This window comes from Rissa tridactyla, chromosome 5 (assembly GCF_028500815.1).
Source record: "Rissa tridactyla isolate bRisTri1 chromosome 5, bRisTri1.patW.cur.20221130, whole genome shotgun sequence".
Taxonomy (NCBI): Eukaryota; Metazoa; Chordata; class Aves; order Charadriiformes; family Laridae; genus Rissa; species Rissa tridactyla.
In genome coordinates, this window is record NC_071470.1 from 59003298 (window position 1) to 59021972 (window position 18675).

General features: G+C 39.1%; 1 long non-coding RNA gene across 1 annotated transcript in view; it reads left to right on the plus strand.

Moving 5' to 3' along the window:
- The window catches only part of LOC128910330 (uncharacterized), a 148837-nt gene extending 137298 nt beyond the window's left edge, over positions 1–11539 (plus strand). The window contains exon 3 of the long non-coding RNA XR_008466689.1: positions 11463–11539. This is a non-coding gene — a long non-coding RNA (uncharacterized LOC128910330). The remainder of the gene's footprint in view (positions 1–11462) is intronic.
- The last annotated feature ends 7136 nt before the right edge of the window (positions 11540–18675 follow it).

Consider the following 18675-nt stretch of genomic DNA (forward strand, 5'->3'; position numbering starts at 1 on the left):
TTTTCAAACCATACTTCGCATTCTTAAAACGTGGTGCAAGCATTGTCTAGTGACATCTGAAAAACATGCGGAGATCAACGTTCAGTAAAGTGCATCACACAAGGCTTTTTACCCTTATTCAGTGGCCATCATATAAATCTTCTGGAGATAAGGGACAGAGCAGGCTACCACTATCTCAGTGGTATTTTGTGGCTGTCACCTTGATTTTTTTATGTCAAACCAGAGAAGGCAGAAGGTCATTCTTAATAAAAGCAACAACTATGGAAAATATGAATTTTATCAACGAATTAATTGTTCAAGAACGCAGAGCGTTCTCTCACTGTGTCTTGTATTCCTCCTTGTGTATTGAAACAGAGCAATATGCTGGAATAACTTTTCTTAATAGGCTGCATTTGCTTTTGATAAATGGAAATCAGTGAAAATGATAGTGTGGAAAGCTGAGAAGATTTTTTCCTCAAAGCACTAGCTGGAGAAGATTTCGTGTGAGAGTGTGGAGGACATTTTCAGGAGTTGAATAAACAGGCACAGTTATTTATACTGAAAAATTCCAAAGATTAAGCTTCTGCTTTTTAATGTCTCAGCCCTAAAAGGTATATGATATATGTGTTCAGTTTGTTCTTTTTACATTTGCCCTTTAAGTGCAGGGTCCATTGATAGCCATTTAGAAAGCACCCAGGACTTGAGTGCCATCTGTTTTAGCAAAGCTAACAAGAGAGAGATTTTAGATATAAGGACTAGTGTTTAAAACAACCTTGTGAAATTGCTGGTTTCTGTACACTGCCGGGAATCATCCTGGGATGGGGGGGAGCAGGGAAGTTTCGGAGGAAGTCTTACAGAAATGAGCTGTAGCCAATGCTGTCGTTGGTGCCAGTGAGAGTCAGGCCAGCAGTTTAGTCAGGGTTAAACTAGTGTCTGGAATTTGGACACTCCTGACCAAAAATCATTAATGCCAGCGAGCTCTGTATCTGACTGGCACTTCAGCCAGCCGTACAGACACGGAGTGGCTATCCTGACGTGGATAACATGTCTAACCTTTGGAGAGAGTAAGGGATCAGAGGTACACAGAGATGGCAACTAGTTGCTTTTCTCATCCCGTCACATGGGATGGTCAGAATCATATTTATACTTCTCTAACAGTCAATTCACACATATTTTTTCGTCCGTCTTACACCTCCAAGGAGTCGTCCTTGCTGCTGAACAAGGCAGGACGCTGCAAAATTATTTAGTACTCCAGAGAGATGTTTAAAATGTAAGTAATTGTGTCTAATGAGGGGACAGGCCTTTTCCAGCACTCACCAGGTCTCTGGAACTTTTTCCTTACTTTGTCTGAAGCAGTCCAATTTTTTGTGGCCTTGCAAGAAACCTTTTTGGAGAGGGTTGTGTGTAACGCAAGAGTCTGCAGATGAGTGTAGAGTGTCAAATTTGACCCACTGCTGTGATTTGATTGCAGTATTCGTAGTGGCTGAGGATGCATGAAGTGCTTGGAAATGTAGTCATCTTCTGTATCGTTATCTGAATTGGACTACCAAAGTCATGAAATTGAGGGTGTAATTCAGTGAGACTTGCCAGAGCCTCTGTCAGCTGCTGAGGAACAGAGTTCCAGAGGGATTGATGGGAGTTGGCAGATCTTGACATTTCTCAGGATCAGACCTACATCAGACCTATTTCCTCATGATTCGTACAGCTTTCCCAAATTTAGAATATATTTGCACCCTTCTTTGTAACCAAAACTACAATGAGAGCCTTAGTCTGGGGCACTTCAGAGGCATGCGAAGTTGGCAAGAACTGGTGGTGTGGGGCACAAGCTTGGATTATTAACCTCTGACTCCCATTAGTTCCCAAGAAATGCCTAGTGATCAGTGTTGCTTAATTAATTTGTAGTGAACTGACAGGAAGATGTGGACCTGTTTTCTCCTAATTGTGTTCCTTTATAAATATGTCCTTTAAAAACCTTGTTCGTGTTATTCTTTAGACTTTTGACCTCCCATTCGTCTTTATCCTGCCATACAACAGATGGACTTGAATCTAGCGTGAACGATGTCAAGTCTTCATCTAGTAGAAGCTCTCACCAGGATTGTTCCTAGCTGCTCTGGTTTGCAAATACCCTGTTTCAATAGAAATGAGAAAAATGCCTTTATCCTCATTTCTCTGTGAAATACAATATATTTGGAAGATAAGCCTAGACCTTCATGTTAATCGTAAATCAATTATGTTTATCCCTAACCTAGAAAGCATGAAAAATCCTTCTTTCCTTATTGCCAGATCCAGTAGGATATTCACAGTAATTATGCCACTTTTTATACAAATCGGAAGCTCATATCATAATCATTAGAGCTACAACTGAGTAGTTGTCTATCTTAGAATATTTGAGTTGTCCATTTCAATTGCAGTGGAGGTTTGGGAATTTATTTATTTTTAATAGCTGAAATAAATCCTTTTATTAACCACATTTCCCCTTTTTATTCCTTATGTAGCCTTTTGAATTTAGTTAGATTTTACATGACAGAATTCTGCGTGAAGAAAGTGAGGAGGGAACTACGAGGTTAAGCCTGTAAAATACTATCTATGCCCGGTACCGTTGGCCATTGATTGGGCAGATAAGCACCCTGCAAGATTGCTCCTTACACCTTGAGTCTGTAAATAGATTATGTCACTCAAGCTGTCCCCACTGTTTGTTATTACTATTACTTGAACCATCCAATGTGTTTATCAGATGGAGACCTCCTCTGTGTTATGGGATGTACAAGGACAGTGTAAACGTGAGAAAAGGTGGGATGAAAGAAATATCCTTAATTCTGCTATATACATAAGCAACTGGGATACAGAGAAAGTAAGGATTCTTCACTGTCTTCATGCTCCTAGATTTTTGGGATTGGGTTTTTTGGGGATTTTTTTTGTTTGGGTTTTTTTTGGAGGGGAGAGGGTGGGGGTGTATTTACATTTCTGATCCCACTTGGAACACAGAGGTTCCAGCTTATAGGAAAATAGGAAAAATGGGTTAATCCACCATCAGTGGCTTGCACATACTATTCTATTTCCAGCCATGTCTAAAAACTGGCTAGGTTCATCGTGGGCTCTCAGCTCCCTTAAACCAATTTACCCCATGTGATACTGAGGTTCTGGGTTTGGCTCACATTGTGTCTGGCGGTGCCAGAAGAATAAATTCACTGCATCTTGCCTCACAGTTTAGTTGGCAAGATGTCAAATAAGCACACTTCTAAGAGTTCGCATTTAATTGTCAATGTCTAGAACTCAAGCACCAGAAATATCCCATTATTCTGTGTGCAGTAAGAAATAGGTGTCATGGACGCATTTCTCCTGTTTGTCTCGGAGTCTGTGGAATGTAAGCATGATCTTATGGTCAGGCCCTGCTGCCCTTTCCACATTAAGTACTAAACTGTCAGAATGAGTGGAAACAGGTGTATGCAGAGAAAGAAAGATGGCTATATCTGAAAGAGTGATTTTGATTGTTGCAGCCATGGATGAAATTAAATCTGGCTGAGAAGTGCAACCAAAATGTTTCAGGCTCATTTGTGCACCATCATGGCTAGTGATATACGTGCCAGCAAGCGTGTTAATAACAGGGCACTTCAAAAATTCTCTCCTCATGGCAATGCCCATTTCAGTTGCATGCTATTACTTCTTGAAGACTCTCTGAAATGTTTTGGCTTTGTTATGTCAAACTTTACACCGCTCTGCCCTCACTCTATATTCTGTCATTTCTGCATTGCTCCCTTAACGGTCAGAAAGGATTTTTTTTTAAGATCAGAAAGCCCACTTTATGCTAGCAAAGGGGAAGTGGAAATAGCAACCAGCTTGTCATATTCAGTGGTATAGTAAATGCTAAAACATGCCCTTTGATTAACTGGTATCCTAACAAATGACGATGACAAATCAGAATAAATATTCCAAGTAGTACTCCTGTGAAGTATCAAAGATGATAGTTCTGCCCCTGAGATTTCACTTCTTATTTCTTATTCAGCTTTTTAAAACTACATAAAGATGCATGAGCTCAGACCACTTTTTGCACTTTTCGATGCAGAAATCAAAACTTCCTAATGAGTAGGCCAAAAGATTTAAACATACCCTTTGTCTTTCTTTCACTTCCCTAAAAATATGTGACTACAATCAATCCCAGGCAGCCTGCATGTAATTGCCAGTGCTGGAAAAGAGGCATCTGAAATATCCCATCGTTTCCCATGCGCTGTGAGATAGGCAAGGAGGATTCTGCTCTGCCTGGCTCAAGCTCTCTAAATGTAAAGCACACTTCGAGATCACGTACTCTTCCTACAGGCTGAGGCTATTACTACATCATGCATAAAAGCAGCTACTATTTGTGTCGAAGTGCAAGTATGGTAACTAATTTTATGGGATATATAGTGTAATGAAGAACTGAATTACTACAGAGGGGTTTAAATTGCCAGTTAAATAGTCTTTTGTCTTCACTTTGGTGGGGAAAGGGGGACATCTGGTGGGAGGTCTTGTTAAAAATTGAGCAAGGCAATTTCCTACTTGAAGCAGTCGGATACAAATCCGTATGGAAGTGGTATATTCTGAGTAACCGTTAGATTTTGCTTAATTTCTAACCAAGAGTGTTGATTAATCAAGGCGCATCAAAATCACACAGATGGCGTATCAAAATGACACAGATTAATGTTTTGCAGTGGTGCATACTGTAAAGCCCTCACCTCCCTTTTTTTAAGTTCTCAAAAAAGTATATCTAAGCCTGGATGAATGCCCAGTACCATCTTGTAAAGAGATTTTTACTACAGGTCTGGGAGACAAGGGGTAAAAGGAAGTCTGATCCAGAAAAAGTACTTAATACTTTTTGCTGGAGATTAGAAAATAAATATTAGCAACCTGCAAGCATCGCATGAGTACATAAGAAAGCAAGATGTTGTGGCATTCACTAAGCCTTGAGTAGACATCTTCTCGAGGATTATAACCTGCTTAATCAAGCCTTGGAAATGCAATGAGGGAGGAGGCAAAACATACAGTAGTACTTGAGCATGACACTTCAAAATAAATTCCAGCAAATTAAAAGAAGACATAAGAATGTGGCACACCCAGGGTACACTGCCCAGTATACTTTGGCCCATAATGTAAATAGTAAGTAATGATCACATTTATTGATAAAGAGGAGGAGAGCTACAATTCTTTGTGGTTTCCATCTTCTCTGATCCTTTCCTAGCAGCAGTCAGTCTGGAACATGCAGCTTTTTTCCTTCTGCTGACATTTCGTAGTTTCTGTCCCATTTGTGAATGATCCCTTTCAGAAACTGTCCTGCGTGGAGGCAGCTCCAGGGTGACAGCAGTCACAGGATGAGAGCTTCCATCTTGCTGTGGGAGCAACAATGCCGGGAAATCATTCCCTGCACCAGCATCGCTGCACAGGACTTTGAGAAGACAGCCAGCACGATGCCGTTGCCATTGCATGATGCAGCCGTGCCATTGCTGATCTCTCTGTCAGGCCTACTTGCATTGTAGCTAAGCTATGTCACCCATTCTGTGGAAAATAAAGACATTTCTTTTCACCAAAGAGTGCATAAGAGATCTGTTGCAAGCCGAGAATTGAAGTGAGTGTATTTCTTTTTCCCCTACTGCACTGCACTCCATAATTCACTTTTTTGTCTGATCATCTTATATTCTGTGTCCCATGGCAGCATAGTATACTTTTAGCCCATCACTGTTACAAACTTTGATTTTTTTAAATATTTCTTAGTTCTCACTAAAACATTGTGTCTGAACACATACCAGATTTATCTGCAGTCTTTAAAGTGCAGTAAAGGACTATCAGTGCAGACAATTTATGCTTGCATTTGCATTTAAGTTATAGTTAGCATAAGGTCTTAAATCAGATTGTGATTAGCCTGCTTTTGCAAAGCTAAAGCAGAACTTTCTAAGATAAACTGTATCTTGCTACTATCCAAAAAGTTATTTCCATATAAAGTATGTTTATTAAATGTGCTGAACTGTTATAAAGTTCCTTTAAATTTATGAAAAGACTAAGAAACTGCTTGGCAACAATACTTGAAATGACAATATATATCATAAATGCCTTTCATACTATATAAACAGCATGCAAAAAGAACAACTAAAAAAGTTCAGCATGTTCACTTATGCTCCGAGTATAACATAAGCCAAGCTGACCTCATTTTGTACGAGGGCCTTTTATACTCAAATATACCACTAAGCTTTATTTTATCTGTTGTATTTTCATTATTTTTGGCCAAATCTGAAATGAGAGCATTCAGGCTTCTGAGCTGCCTGATAGAGAGGAATTTAAAAATGGAACAAGGTTCAGAACTGACTCCTCTGGTGGATATATAATTTATTTTAAAAGATAGGCTTCTAAGCTAGCACAAAGAAGCGATGCTAATGTTGTGGTCCTATCTGGAATGCACATTTTAATTGTCTGGACTTTTACTGCAAATGGAGTTTCAATTCTGTCTTTCAAAAGGGAGTGATCGCATAGTTTGTTAATTTTGGCAATCGCTCTCTGCGTAGTTTAGTTTTGTAACACACTACAACTGGCAAGTTAAGCCATTAGGAAAATTATTAGAGCCAAGTGCCCTTTTACTGTCAATGAAGAATAAGATTTCTTGCCCTAAATCTTCAATTCCCATTGGTTCCTGTAGGGTTTTATATCAGTGATGCAAAGTCATTTTTAAAGGCAGGCTTTCACAGCTGATGGTGGGCCATGAAGCAGCTCTGTGAAGCACCGTTACTCAATGCAGTTATTGCACCGATGACTCCCCAGTGGGTTACTGGTTGTTTGAATAACTGTTCTGTTTAGGGATGTGCCCAAACCAAAATCCTGGATTTGAATGCCTGTTAATCAAGGAAAGAATTTTTAGCACCTGAATCTGAATTTGTTTCTGCGGTTGATAGGTGACAAAAGGAATGGTAGATCTTCTTCACCATTTGTGAGAAAATCTCAGTGAGATTGTTCTCATGGGGAGTCCATTGGCTAAGCTGTATAACGAAATTTTCAAAAGAATTGAGCAATCCAATTGCCTGTAATTACAGAGTTTGACACACTTAGAAAGGTAGTCAAATTTCAGCATCAGTCTGGTATGTTCTTCTATTTCTACTCCACATTAGTCCGATGGCATTTCCTACTTTTCTCTAGGACATTGAATATTTACTACTTGCAAGCGAAAAATACCTGCCTTGACAGAAAAACCAGCTGATATGTTGTGGTAGGTCCTGCCTTCCTGAGAGTCATAGTAGCTTAACAGCAAGGGTAAGTGCCTGCATTACCACAGTGCAAGGCCAGCTGGAGGGGGCTGGCTTGGGCATTGAGAGGCGAGGTGTGCAAATGGTGTCATCCCTGAGGATTTCTGGGACTTTCCATGCGGAGTCGAAAAATGAAAAGGTTTCCATGACTGTGTGCGAACATATATATTTTTCAAAATGCATTCGGATCATTTTTGTGGAAGTGTAGCCATCTGTAAACCTGTTCCTTATCCGAGTTGAACAATTTTAATTGTCCCAGACTGATCCATGAAATAAACAGGTGACTGAGAAATAGTTGCATTACGAAAAAAATAGGTTCCTTGTGGTAATAGATTGCAGCAATCTTCAGCACAAAAAATAAGTGGCAAGTGTTTGCAATAGAAAGCTTATGCACATATTTTAAAGATATTGTTACTGATTCAGGTTAAAATGATAACTGAAGTTAATGCTTACCCATTCTGTTCTCAAGAGCAGCGCAATGAAGAAGATATATCTATTTTTTAATTGGGGTTTTCTGTCGAATCTTGTATAAACAAATCCAAACTCCATTGAACTATACAAATAGAATCCATGCCAGATTAATTTTGTATGGTTTAGGGCTGCTTGAGAACATCACACACAACTGGACTTTCTACAGCAGACGTAAGTCTGTTGACAGCAACTTACATGACCTGTGAGCAACATGTACCCAGCTGTAGGTGTGTAATACATGCCTCCCTACTTTTCATTATGAACTCTACATAAGAGTCTTCCATCTTCCCGGAAGATTAACGCTTTTTCTTTGGCTCCAGAGAGGTAAAAGATACTCTGTGGCAGAATTCAGAATAGGAAGCATTCATTTGAATTGAAAACACAGACAGGAAAATACATGACATTTATAGCACAACAGTTTATTTCTAAGGGATTAGCTGATGAGATTTTAGGAATAAATACAATGTACATTAGGTTTAGAAAAGGCTTTTCCCTAGATTACTATAAGAACATTATGCCATTGATTTCTGACACTGGATTTGTAAACTGAAAATGTAGTGCTGAATCAGTAAGCACGGCTTTTGTAGAACTTAGAAGTCATCTCATGCAGTAATTGTTTCAGCCGTAACTCTGACACCAGCAGAGTTGTGGGAAGTGTAATTTCTGTTCTAACCGCATGATGATTGGGCTGAACTTATTAATTCCAATGTAATTCCATTGAATTAATGAAGCTACACTAGAAGAAAATTCTTTCCTGGTCTAATTTTCAACTGGGTCTTTATTTTGTTTTTTTTAACCGAAGATAATTGTGAGATAGTTGTACTGGTTGCATCTATAATGCTCGTGCTAACCTGACACTTCTATCATACTGTGCACTCTTCCTTTAGGTGATAGAAATATTTATAAGCAGGAGGAGAACTCAAAATACCTTTGAAATAGTCCTGTGGTCATCGTTTGTAAGAAAATAGGATCAACACATAAGATTGTGGGATTTCTGGCACCACTGTTTGTGAAAAGCATCACTGAAACTAGTTTGTGATTAAAGCTGCAATAATTTTTTGCAAACAAGTCTGCTTAACATATTTTTAGCTCTCCTACATGGCAGAAACTGTCCCTGCTTGGTCTTTGCTCAATGTTTTCCATTTATTGAAAAGAACAGTCATTTTCACATCCAGGGTGGAAGTAGTAGTAACAATTAAATGTTTTCAGCAGTACTAATAGCTAGGGAGACGCAGGAGTGCTGTGCTGATACTGAAAACTCTCTAAGCTGCTTCTGCTTAGAGAGTGTCTAGTGGAAAGATAAGGTTGAAAGTAGCACACGGTTCTCTTCCTGCATAGAAATGTTCTTCTTACTGGCCTGTTTGTCGGGCTTACCTCAGCGTTGGAAGGATATCTAGGAAAATGTGCTATTTAAAATCTTTGAACTCATTCAATTAAACAAAAGCCTGGTGTTTCCTGCTACTGCAAAGCCTTCACTGTCATCAAGATAAAGTTGACCTTCAATAAACCAGAAACTGATCTTTCATCATCCTTTGGCATTTTTGTGCTTCTTCCATTATTCCTTTTTCCTATTCCTTCTCCTTTTCCTTTGGCCATTGGAGAAACAGATATACATCTGTATTTCTACATATGTACATTTACATAATTTTATAAATACATATATGTGTTTAAATTTATGTATAAACATAACTATATATAAGTAACCTTGAAAAGAAAACAATCATCAGTAACTAAAATTCACTTCTCTGGATCAACTGTGCCGAGTACCTGTCAGGAAGAAGTGAACCCCAAAGCACTGGAGAATTAACAGACTCTTTGAAGGCAAACTCAGGCAAACCAGGCCACGTGCTCCCTCAGGACCAGCTCCCAGGGTACAGATGGAGAAAATGCTGAAGAGCCTGGGCCTGCCTCAGGACACCACCAATGCTCTGAATCATTCTGCCTTACCACTGTATTTTTAGGAAATATTTATATTACAGTAGAGCACAGGAGTGCAGCTCAAGATAAGGCACTACGGTGCAAGGCTCTAAAGCAAACTTAGCAATAGTATACCGACAGCCTAGGAAAGCTTGCATCGACTTAGAGAGCCCTCAGCACAGTCACTCCTGTAACAGAAATTACTCATCCTCCGAACAAGAAATGTCTCGTTAAGCTCCAGCAGTAAGACACAGTAATCACATTTTGCCCTGGAGCATTTGGCAGTTAATTATTCTTGTAGAGAGTATCCACCTCATTCAATTCTCAGAGAAACTCATTGTCCACACAGCCACCAGATCAGTCCGGTTTTCATCTAGAGATGTTGCTTCAAAGGGAGAACAAGTATTTCATGCTGTATGCTGGAATGTAATTCTGCATCGCTAACTCATAAAAAGATAATAGTGAACAGTGACATAAGTGGCAAGAACTGCTAGAGCATAATAGAAGATAATACTTGGCTGATAGAAGCTGCTAAGCATGCATGGGGTACCAGAGAAACATCGCTCAGCAGCTCAGGCTTTGAGGGCCCCACTGGCTTCCGTGTATGCAATGCTGGGTCCCATTTCTGGCACTCTCAGCTGCACCCCAAGAGAACAAGGGCCATGCACGAGCTGGGAGCTGCTCACATCTCCCACTCATCTTGCCGCGAACATGAAGCGATTTCTCTCACACCCATGGCTCTGTAATGGTATAAGCCTACTTGGAAGGAAAGGGAAGTCAGGCTTTTAGCGTCCCTGTGGCTCAGCTGCTCCTCTCTTAAAATATTGTGAAGGTTTATTTATTTAATATTGTTTTAAAGTTCAGATGCCTTAGTGACAGAGGCCTTTTACACAAATATTTGGAAGCTGTTCTTATGCGAGCTTTTAAAACTTATCTCCTCTGGAGTACTCCAGGGGTCTAGACAGATTTATTCCCTTCACATATGCTTTCTTTCTCTCTCTCTTTCTCTGTTCCACCCCCTGCCCATGTTCTGTAAAACATATTAACTTCTCTGTCCTGAAAGGTATTTACTTTTAACTTATTCAAGAGATGGTCCTGAAACTCCATAGCTACATGAATTAAATACTATCTAGTCTGTAGAGCTGCAAATGTTGCTATGTTATCTTGACTCTATAAGTGGGTACAAAAAAGATTTTTTCCTCCTTTTCAGTGACTCATTCGTCTTTATTCTGTATGAAATATCTCCATCCACTGACTTGCATATTTTGTCAATGGTTATAAATATCCTGGAATGGGTACAAGCCAATCAAATAAATATATACAGCTCTTGAATGAGATCAAAGACAATCATAATCAACCACTTTACACCAAGAGTAAGATTGTGCAACTGACTGTTAAGTTTTTGTTCCACTATATTTTTTAAAGAGGAGGAAGTGCTTTTAATTCCTACCTTATGCTGCCCCAGATTTGTAATTATTGCACCACTTCTTTGGATTTAATCTTTTTATGATTTTTTATGTCTCCATGTATCTAGTTCATAAATTCCCAGACATTTTTTCCCACTTTGGATAACTTTACCTCTTTCTGGAATGGCAGATCTCTGTACCACGGAAGTAAAAAATAAGCTGTTGCAGAAGAGACTGAAAGATTGATGAGGCACAGGAACTAATAAATTACGTAGACTGAGCATATCCTGCACTTATTTCACATAATTCTTTAAAATTATTATGATGTAATGATTTTGTTTGTTCCATAAAGAGGGCTTTTGGCAAGAACTTGCCCAGTGAACGCGTTTAGCCTACACCCACTTTTTTTTTCTTTTTTTTTCCCTGGCAGGAACTGGCAAAAAAAAAGCAAGCCCTATAACTGGAGGTACGTCTGCTGGAGGACACCACCACTGCCTGGTTTGCATGCTCCTTGATTGGGTTCATCCTCATTCAGGTACCCACCAAGCTGTCTAAGAAACCTACCCCTGCAGAGTTGTGTTATTTAAGTCATTTCACTGAAGTGACTTGTTTCAGAGCATTCACCTCAGTAACTTGGTATCTTTCAAGCACCAAACATCTGATTCTGACAAATCCACTAACCAAAGTCAGTGAAGCTGTCCTAGAACAAAACTAGGGAAAGATCAAAAAGTAGATATCAAAATTTATTGTTTTCAGTCATGAAGTAATCTGTACTACTAAGTTAAACTAAGAAAATTCAATGCCATTAACAAGTAGTGATCCGTGCTACCAATGGAAAGGAAACAATAGTAGAAACGAAAGCTGACTGTGTTTGTTATTTTTGGTTGCAATTTGTGTAACTGTAGTTCCGTAAACAGCCTCTCTGATTTCAGGAGAACTATCCAAATTCTTCTGTCAATCATGCATGCAGGGGCTTAGCATTGTTTCCGGGTAAAGCAGCTTCACACGTTGTGTCACAAATCTCACCTTTGAAGAAACAATGTGTTTAAAGGCAGGCATGAAAGACTACAACTGCAGAGGTCCAAACAGGAGGTTTACATTGAATTAAGGGTGGAAATGGTTTGGGCCCTTCCAGAAGCACCATCTGTTTCTACGGCTGGTCATTGTTTAGATTATTTACGACCATAACTTTAAATTTATCTGGTTAACCTTTGGATAGCCTCCTAAAATAACTATTGACTCTTTGAGTTTTCAAGGTAATATATTAAGATGCAAGGGTTTAATGTTATTATTTTATGGAAAGAACCTCAAGCCTTTTTATGTAATATATCAATACCTATGAAACCAGGAAATAGCTATACTATCACACGGCAAGGGGAAGTGCAGCATCCAATGTTTGTTGTTCACAGCATGACCTACGCTAATTGAAATGTCTTCATGAGAAAAACAGAAATGCAAAGGACAGCTTTTTTTTTTTCTTCTGAGACTTCCCCCCCCTCACAGTACTTACCACAATATTTATCTTCATGTTACGGTTCAACAGAGAGAGGGGAGTCGATGAGATGAAGCTCCTCCAAAAATAATAGAAAAGAAGAAGGGAATGGATCTTGAGGATTCATGACTTGCATCAGACTTAAAATGGATGAAAAGAGATGGAAAAAAGTCTTTTCCGCATTAGCCTGTATGATCTCATCCTGCACTATTAGAGGTGCTGGGGGTCTTTCCCTTTTTCTTGAGCAATCAGGTTCCACGGTTCAAAAAACTGTGCTAAAAAACAAAAATGGACAGAACCCTGGTTGGTTTAGCAAACATTCATCAAGGATGGTTCAAATTTAGGTCAAAAATAAACTAGTAGAAATGAGTATCTGTGGGAAAGGTTTTGTAAGACTGAGTAGTTTTAGTTGGATTATAATTACACTTTCCATGCTCGCTAGGTTGTGCATACCAACATATAGACTTCAGAATTAAAGAGCATGCACTTTCATGAACTTGTTTGTATTTAAAGGGCAGAACTCCAGTTAAATGAGAACATTTATAGAATTTATTCTTCAAAAAGGGTGAGCCCACAATCTCATGTAGCTTTTGGCTCCTCTCTGTGTAACAGGGTAAAAAACCACCTGAGAGTAAAACACCTTACTGTTTCATTTTGGACTTTGTGGCTTATTTCCAGTCTTGGTTTAAAATTCTTTTTGCAATACTCTGAATCCACACAGCACTCTACAAAATGCATATTGATAAGGATGTTAGCAACCATTAAAAAAAAAAAACAACAAACTTTGGAAAAATATACTGCAAAGGAAAGTTAGTCTTTTAGCAAAATAAGTATAAATTGAGGAAAACATTTTAGTCTTCCTAATAGTGTACTGTATTCCCCTTCCTGCCAGAGAAAATTTTCTTAAGTTATGAAAATCTAAAAACGGCCTTCTTCGTGGTGGTCTCCCTGCATTCCCCCATCAATAACAAATAAATCCAAGAGAGATACTGCAGCACAGCGCTACAATCAACAATAGCGCCAGGTATTTTAGGAGGAACTATGCATACCTGGTAGAACAAACGAACATTAGATGAGGAACTCAAAAAAACATGAATTCATGTCTCCCAGATGGTACTGCAGAAAAATCTGATTTTTTCATTTGTGTGAAAAAGAGCCAAAATGCTGCATGCCTAGATTTTCTACCCATTCTATGATTTTCGTTACCCGAATACTCTTTGGCATAATGTTTTTACCATTCAAGGAAGGCAATCAACCATAAGCAACACGAGCATGCTGAAGTCAAACACAGCAGAGGAAGTGAACCAGGCCAACTTATTCTGTTACAGCTGGGAGTTCACAAAATCCACTCAGTATTGTATCCTGTAGTCATATAATCTTCCTTTTTTATGCTTCTAACCCTATAAAGTTAATTTGTCATATTAGACCCAAGCCATTCTGTGGTTCTAGTTCCGCTCCAGTGTAAGGCTCATGGCATAGTGTTAGAAGTTGATCATATTGAAGTTCTTTAATCTAAATAAGATTCCAGAATGGCTAAACTGTGTTTTTTGAACCTTACTAATCACAAAACATAAGGTGAGGGGAAAAAATGGGGGGGGTTTATGCACCCTTTGTCCTTGTGATTAATCAGCTTCAAATAATGCTCTTAACCCACTGTGGAATCTTGTGAGACATACTTTTGTTCAAAGGGTCTGTCTGATTTGATACAGCATGAAAATGTTTTACGAAATTTCTTATGGAGCCAGCATCTGTTTTGAAGTTTGCTACAAAATGAATACAAAACTACTGGTTATTTTTACATGATTTAATCTTTTACTACCGCCTAGTGGCCAAAATCTAAATGAGTCACTGTACAACCTCTCTGCATTTTCTGTATGGATGCAGATACTTAGTAGCTATATATGTTAAAATATTATTTTCATTTGTTTTTATAAACCATATTATATAACAGCATTGCCAAAGGTAGTGAAGACCAGAGACATTTCCATGCTGAAGGACGCTAATGTTCATGTTGAGCACTAGTCGTGATTGAGTGCAGTCTTAATGTCAACATTTTATGTCCATTTTAACAGTTACGGTTTGAGATAGAATTACTTTAAAAACGAGCTGTAAGGAAGGACTTCAGCCATCATGTTTGAGATATCTATCAGTTGTCATTGTTAGAAAGAAACATTCTTGGGGTAGATTGTGTTATAGATGTCCAGTAAGGTTTCTTACATGTTCCTACAAAGCTCTTGTGGCCCAAACATTCATGGGCTTGGTGGTGAATAGAGTTTATCTTGCTCAGTGTAACAGACCCAGACACAGTAAGCCCTCAGGAGTCTATTTCCCATTGATTGCTGTAGTTCCTCTACCTGGCTAAGTTCACCAAATCAAGCCCATGACTGTATTAAGCTTGAAGTGTAAATCATTCAGGAGTTACAGGTTTTCCCATTTCCTCCAAACCCCATGTCACGGCTCCTAGCAGCAGTATACGACTTAGCAAGAAATCAGGCCCTTGCAGAAGCTTAGAGGAAAACACTACTAGTAAAAATTATTTCCGCAGCTCTCAGGGACAAGAGCTAGTTGGAGGAAAGGATTCCTCCTCAAGAAGATGACCTTCCAGCTACTCACACTGCGTGACTTTTAATTCTTGGCATTTTGCATGCCTGCTGCCACAGAAGCTGCTCCTACTACAACTGTCAGCATTCTTTGTGACGGCAGGAGGACGGCAAGGAGCAATAGAGGTGCACCTTGACTACTTCTAAAATTATTTTTTTTAAAAACCAACGTGTCTGTATGTAGATCTAGATATATAGAGATAGAGAAGTTTAAAATTAGTTTATTCAGGTCTCTTCCCTAGAGGCTTCTGTAGCTCAGGTCTTGCTGGAAGGAGAAATTTTAGTACACGAAGTTAGGTGTGGACCAGAAAAAAACAATGTCATTTTGTCCACCAGATGGCACTTCGTTATCGGGCTTCTGTGTTTAAAACACCACCCGAAAGCAAAACAAACTTTAGGTTATGATTATATGAGATGTGAAGCATTATTGAGCAAGGATCTGTCTTTGGAAACGTAATCTAAAGATCTCTTCTGGGGAGATTTTGATCTTGATGAAGGGAATGGAATTTCTGTCATTGACTCAAGAGAAGAGCCAATTGGCCTCAATTAGGTGGAAGTGTTAGGGAAACAAAATCTACTTCCAGTGTGCAGGACAGACTATTTTTCTTCTCTCTGATTTGTTGGAAGAGCTATATGAGTGATACTGGGTGATTTGTATCTAATGCAACAGAGACGGGAAACGGAAAAGGGGATAGTCACTGAGTGTCACAAACTCAGAATTTTGGACAATGAATAAGCCAAACAGGCAGTACAATTCATTCTGCAAGAGCTTCCTGCCATGATGGAAAACGTCCTAGTGTAGAACTCATAAACCTTTATTTTAATGCAGTTTTAGTCCAACACACACATTGTCTGATGTTCCTTTTCCACCATACCAGCTGGAAGTTAGTCTGCAGACATTGGTATTGTGTAAAGACATTTATACAGTGTAAATGAGGAAAAAAATTATCCCCGGTGGAGGCAGCACAGTTTGAGTTTGGAAACTGTCCCTTTACCAGACATCTGTGCGAAAACTCTAGTTTAATGTTGTTTAAAAATATTTTATTCTATTCTGCCCATTTTCTATGATTATGTATGAGTATGTTTCGATAAATATAGGAATGTAAGGTGCAGGGGATGCGCAATACGCTGATGGAAGTTGAAACTGTTTTCACAGTGGAAGAGATCCACCTCATGTGGCAGCAGCCAGTGCACCCCAGTACCCCCAACTAATATACTCCTGGAAAGACAACTTCAGGCCTTACCTCTAGACCTTCAATCCTTCCCTCTCTTTCCGTAGCAGCTCTCTGACAGCAATGACTTCCCAGAAGCCACACAGTGAGATCACAGAGAAGATCTGTCACGGCCTTTGTGCTAGGACAGGTCTCTGACACTGTCTCAGCTGATGATTAGGGAATATTGTATTGATGGCAAGGAATGGAAGAAGTTTTCCCACCTAGCCAGTCTACATTTTGGACTTAAATTTCTGTTCATTGGCATCAGTGGTGATTTAGAACCATTTGTGCTTCGCTACTCCATGTACTTTCCAGGTTTCTCAAAGGCTGCTGAAAGCACCTCTGCATACATTACTGCTTGTTAAAATAATGAAATTTTCTGTCTCCTTAGTGCAATACATGTACAATTATTGCACTTCCTGAACCCTAGCTAGTGGTGCTCTGCTGAAAAAGCAGGTTTTAATATCAATAGCTTGTAAGTGACCTGGAAAAAGGGTTTGAGTGGACGAGTAATGATTGTAAGAGCAGCTACGAGAAAACAGTATCTCGGGTATCTAGTTCTCTTTCTTAGAAACAATAAAAAGCTTCATCTTGTCAATCCACAAAACTGGCATGAAAGTGCTATTTACTATAACCAATTTGTTTCTGTTAAAGAGAACTGTCTCCACGGCATTTGCTTAAATCAGCTTTTTGAAAAAGTACAATTGTGTGCTAATCTACACTATGCAGCAGGAATCTGCCTGACCCTGTACCGTCACTGGAAGCAGATGCTGAACTGGAAATGATCGGTCCAATTAGTTTACAGTTGTAGAAATAAGTAGCTCAAGTAATAAGCAATTCCCCAAAACATAAAGCATCCTGAAATCATGCTGTTGCTATTCTGAACACTTTGCTAGTGTTCTCATGATGAGTTTTAGCTGAGTTGTTAAAAACAAATACTGACATGAAAACTAACACTTGGGTCTTGCCTACAGAGATCGGCTACCTCTCTTAAAATTTGCTCTATCTGCTATGCCTTAGATCCTCAAGATGTAGTTGCATTACTCTAATTATCCGGCCACACTGAAAGCATTTGGGGGCCTGTACACGGATATTCATTATACATCTCAGAGGAACATCTTCTGATGTCAGACCTTTCTGCTGTCATCTAACCTTCTCTTTGCTGTCGTCTCCACCTGCTAGTTCCACCCTACTTCTTCTTCTCCCTCAACCCAGAATTAATATTGGAATGCTTTACAAAAGGAATTAAAGGGGAAAATTTCTTACCTCTACCAAATTCATTCCAAAAAGTACTACAGGAATGGTACTCTAAAACTGAGAATAAGACTATACTTTATCATAGTTGCCATGGTGATCAAAATTAGGACAGTAACCTTTTTTTCATTTTTCAGCCTGGTAAAGAACTTGTTCCCTGATTAGGGATCTGATTAACTTCAGAACACCAAACAAATCTCTGAGCCATGAAAAAGAAAAAAAACTAAATGTTTGAGACTTTTATGATTGTATCTCTGAAGAAGAAAGAGGAAAAAATGGGGTCCCACTGAGAAAGAAGGGATAGGTGACAAAAGAGAGTAAGGATGAGGCTAAGACATGGGCATACAGAATCACAACATTTTAAGTTGATGAGAAGCAGGCAAACACCTTCATGTTTTGGGACTCCTCCTAATGCCACCCAGTGCCAGATTCTTGACCCAGGATCTCAGAAGAACACTACTACTAAGGAGTCATAGACCAATTTCCTTGACATATTGTTCCAGGCACGTATATTCCCTTCCAGACCTCACTTCAAAGGAAAGAGATCAGTGAACACTTGGTTCCACCTTCAGTCCTGGAGCTGCAAATGACAATGTATTTTTTCACATTCCCCACACCAAGGCAAGGACTAAAAGCGAAGTTTAAGCTTATGCACGTTTTTTACAAGACTAGAAGTGTGTTGGTATTGTGCATTTGTGAACTCGATACACCAGTAAGTCTCATAATGTCTATGGTTTTGTCTGCTTTGGCCAGTAAAGGGCTTCTTACAGTGATATGCGCTATTTGATTGCTAGTTTGAAGGATTCAGTTGGGTTTCATAGAATCGCACGTATACCATAGCCATTAGTAAACTAGTGCGTAAAACAATTAAAATCATAGTCAAAGTTCAGTGCAGCTTTTTAGCACGCAACCTCATAATTTTATACTGTGGTTAGCTGAAGTGCCTCTCTGTAAAGTTCATCAAGTTACAAAATCTCTCAGCTGACATCAAGAGAAAGAAGCCAATCAGATAGGAAGGACAGGGAATTCTAATTGAAAAACTAAGGATCATATAACTTGATAAGAAATTCAAAATGAAGAAAC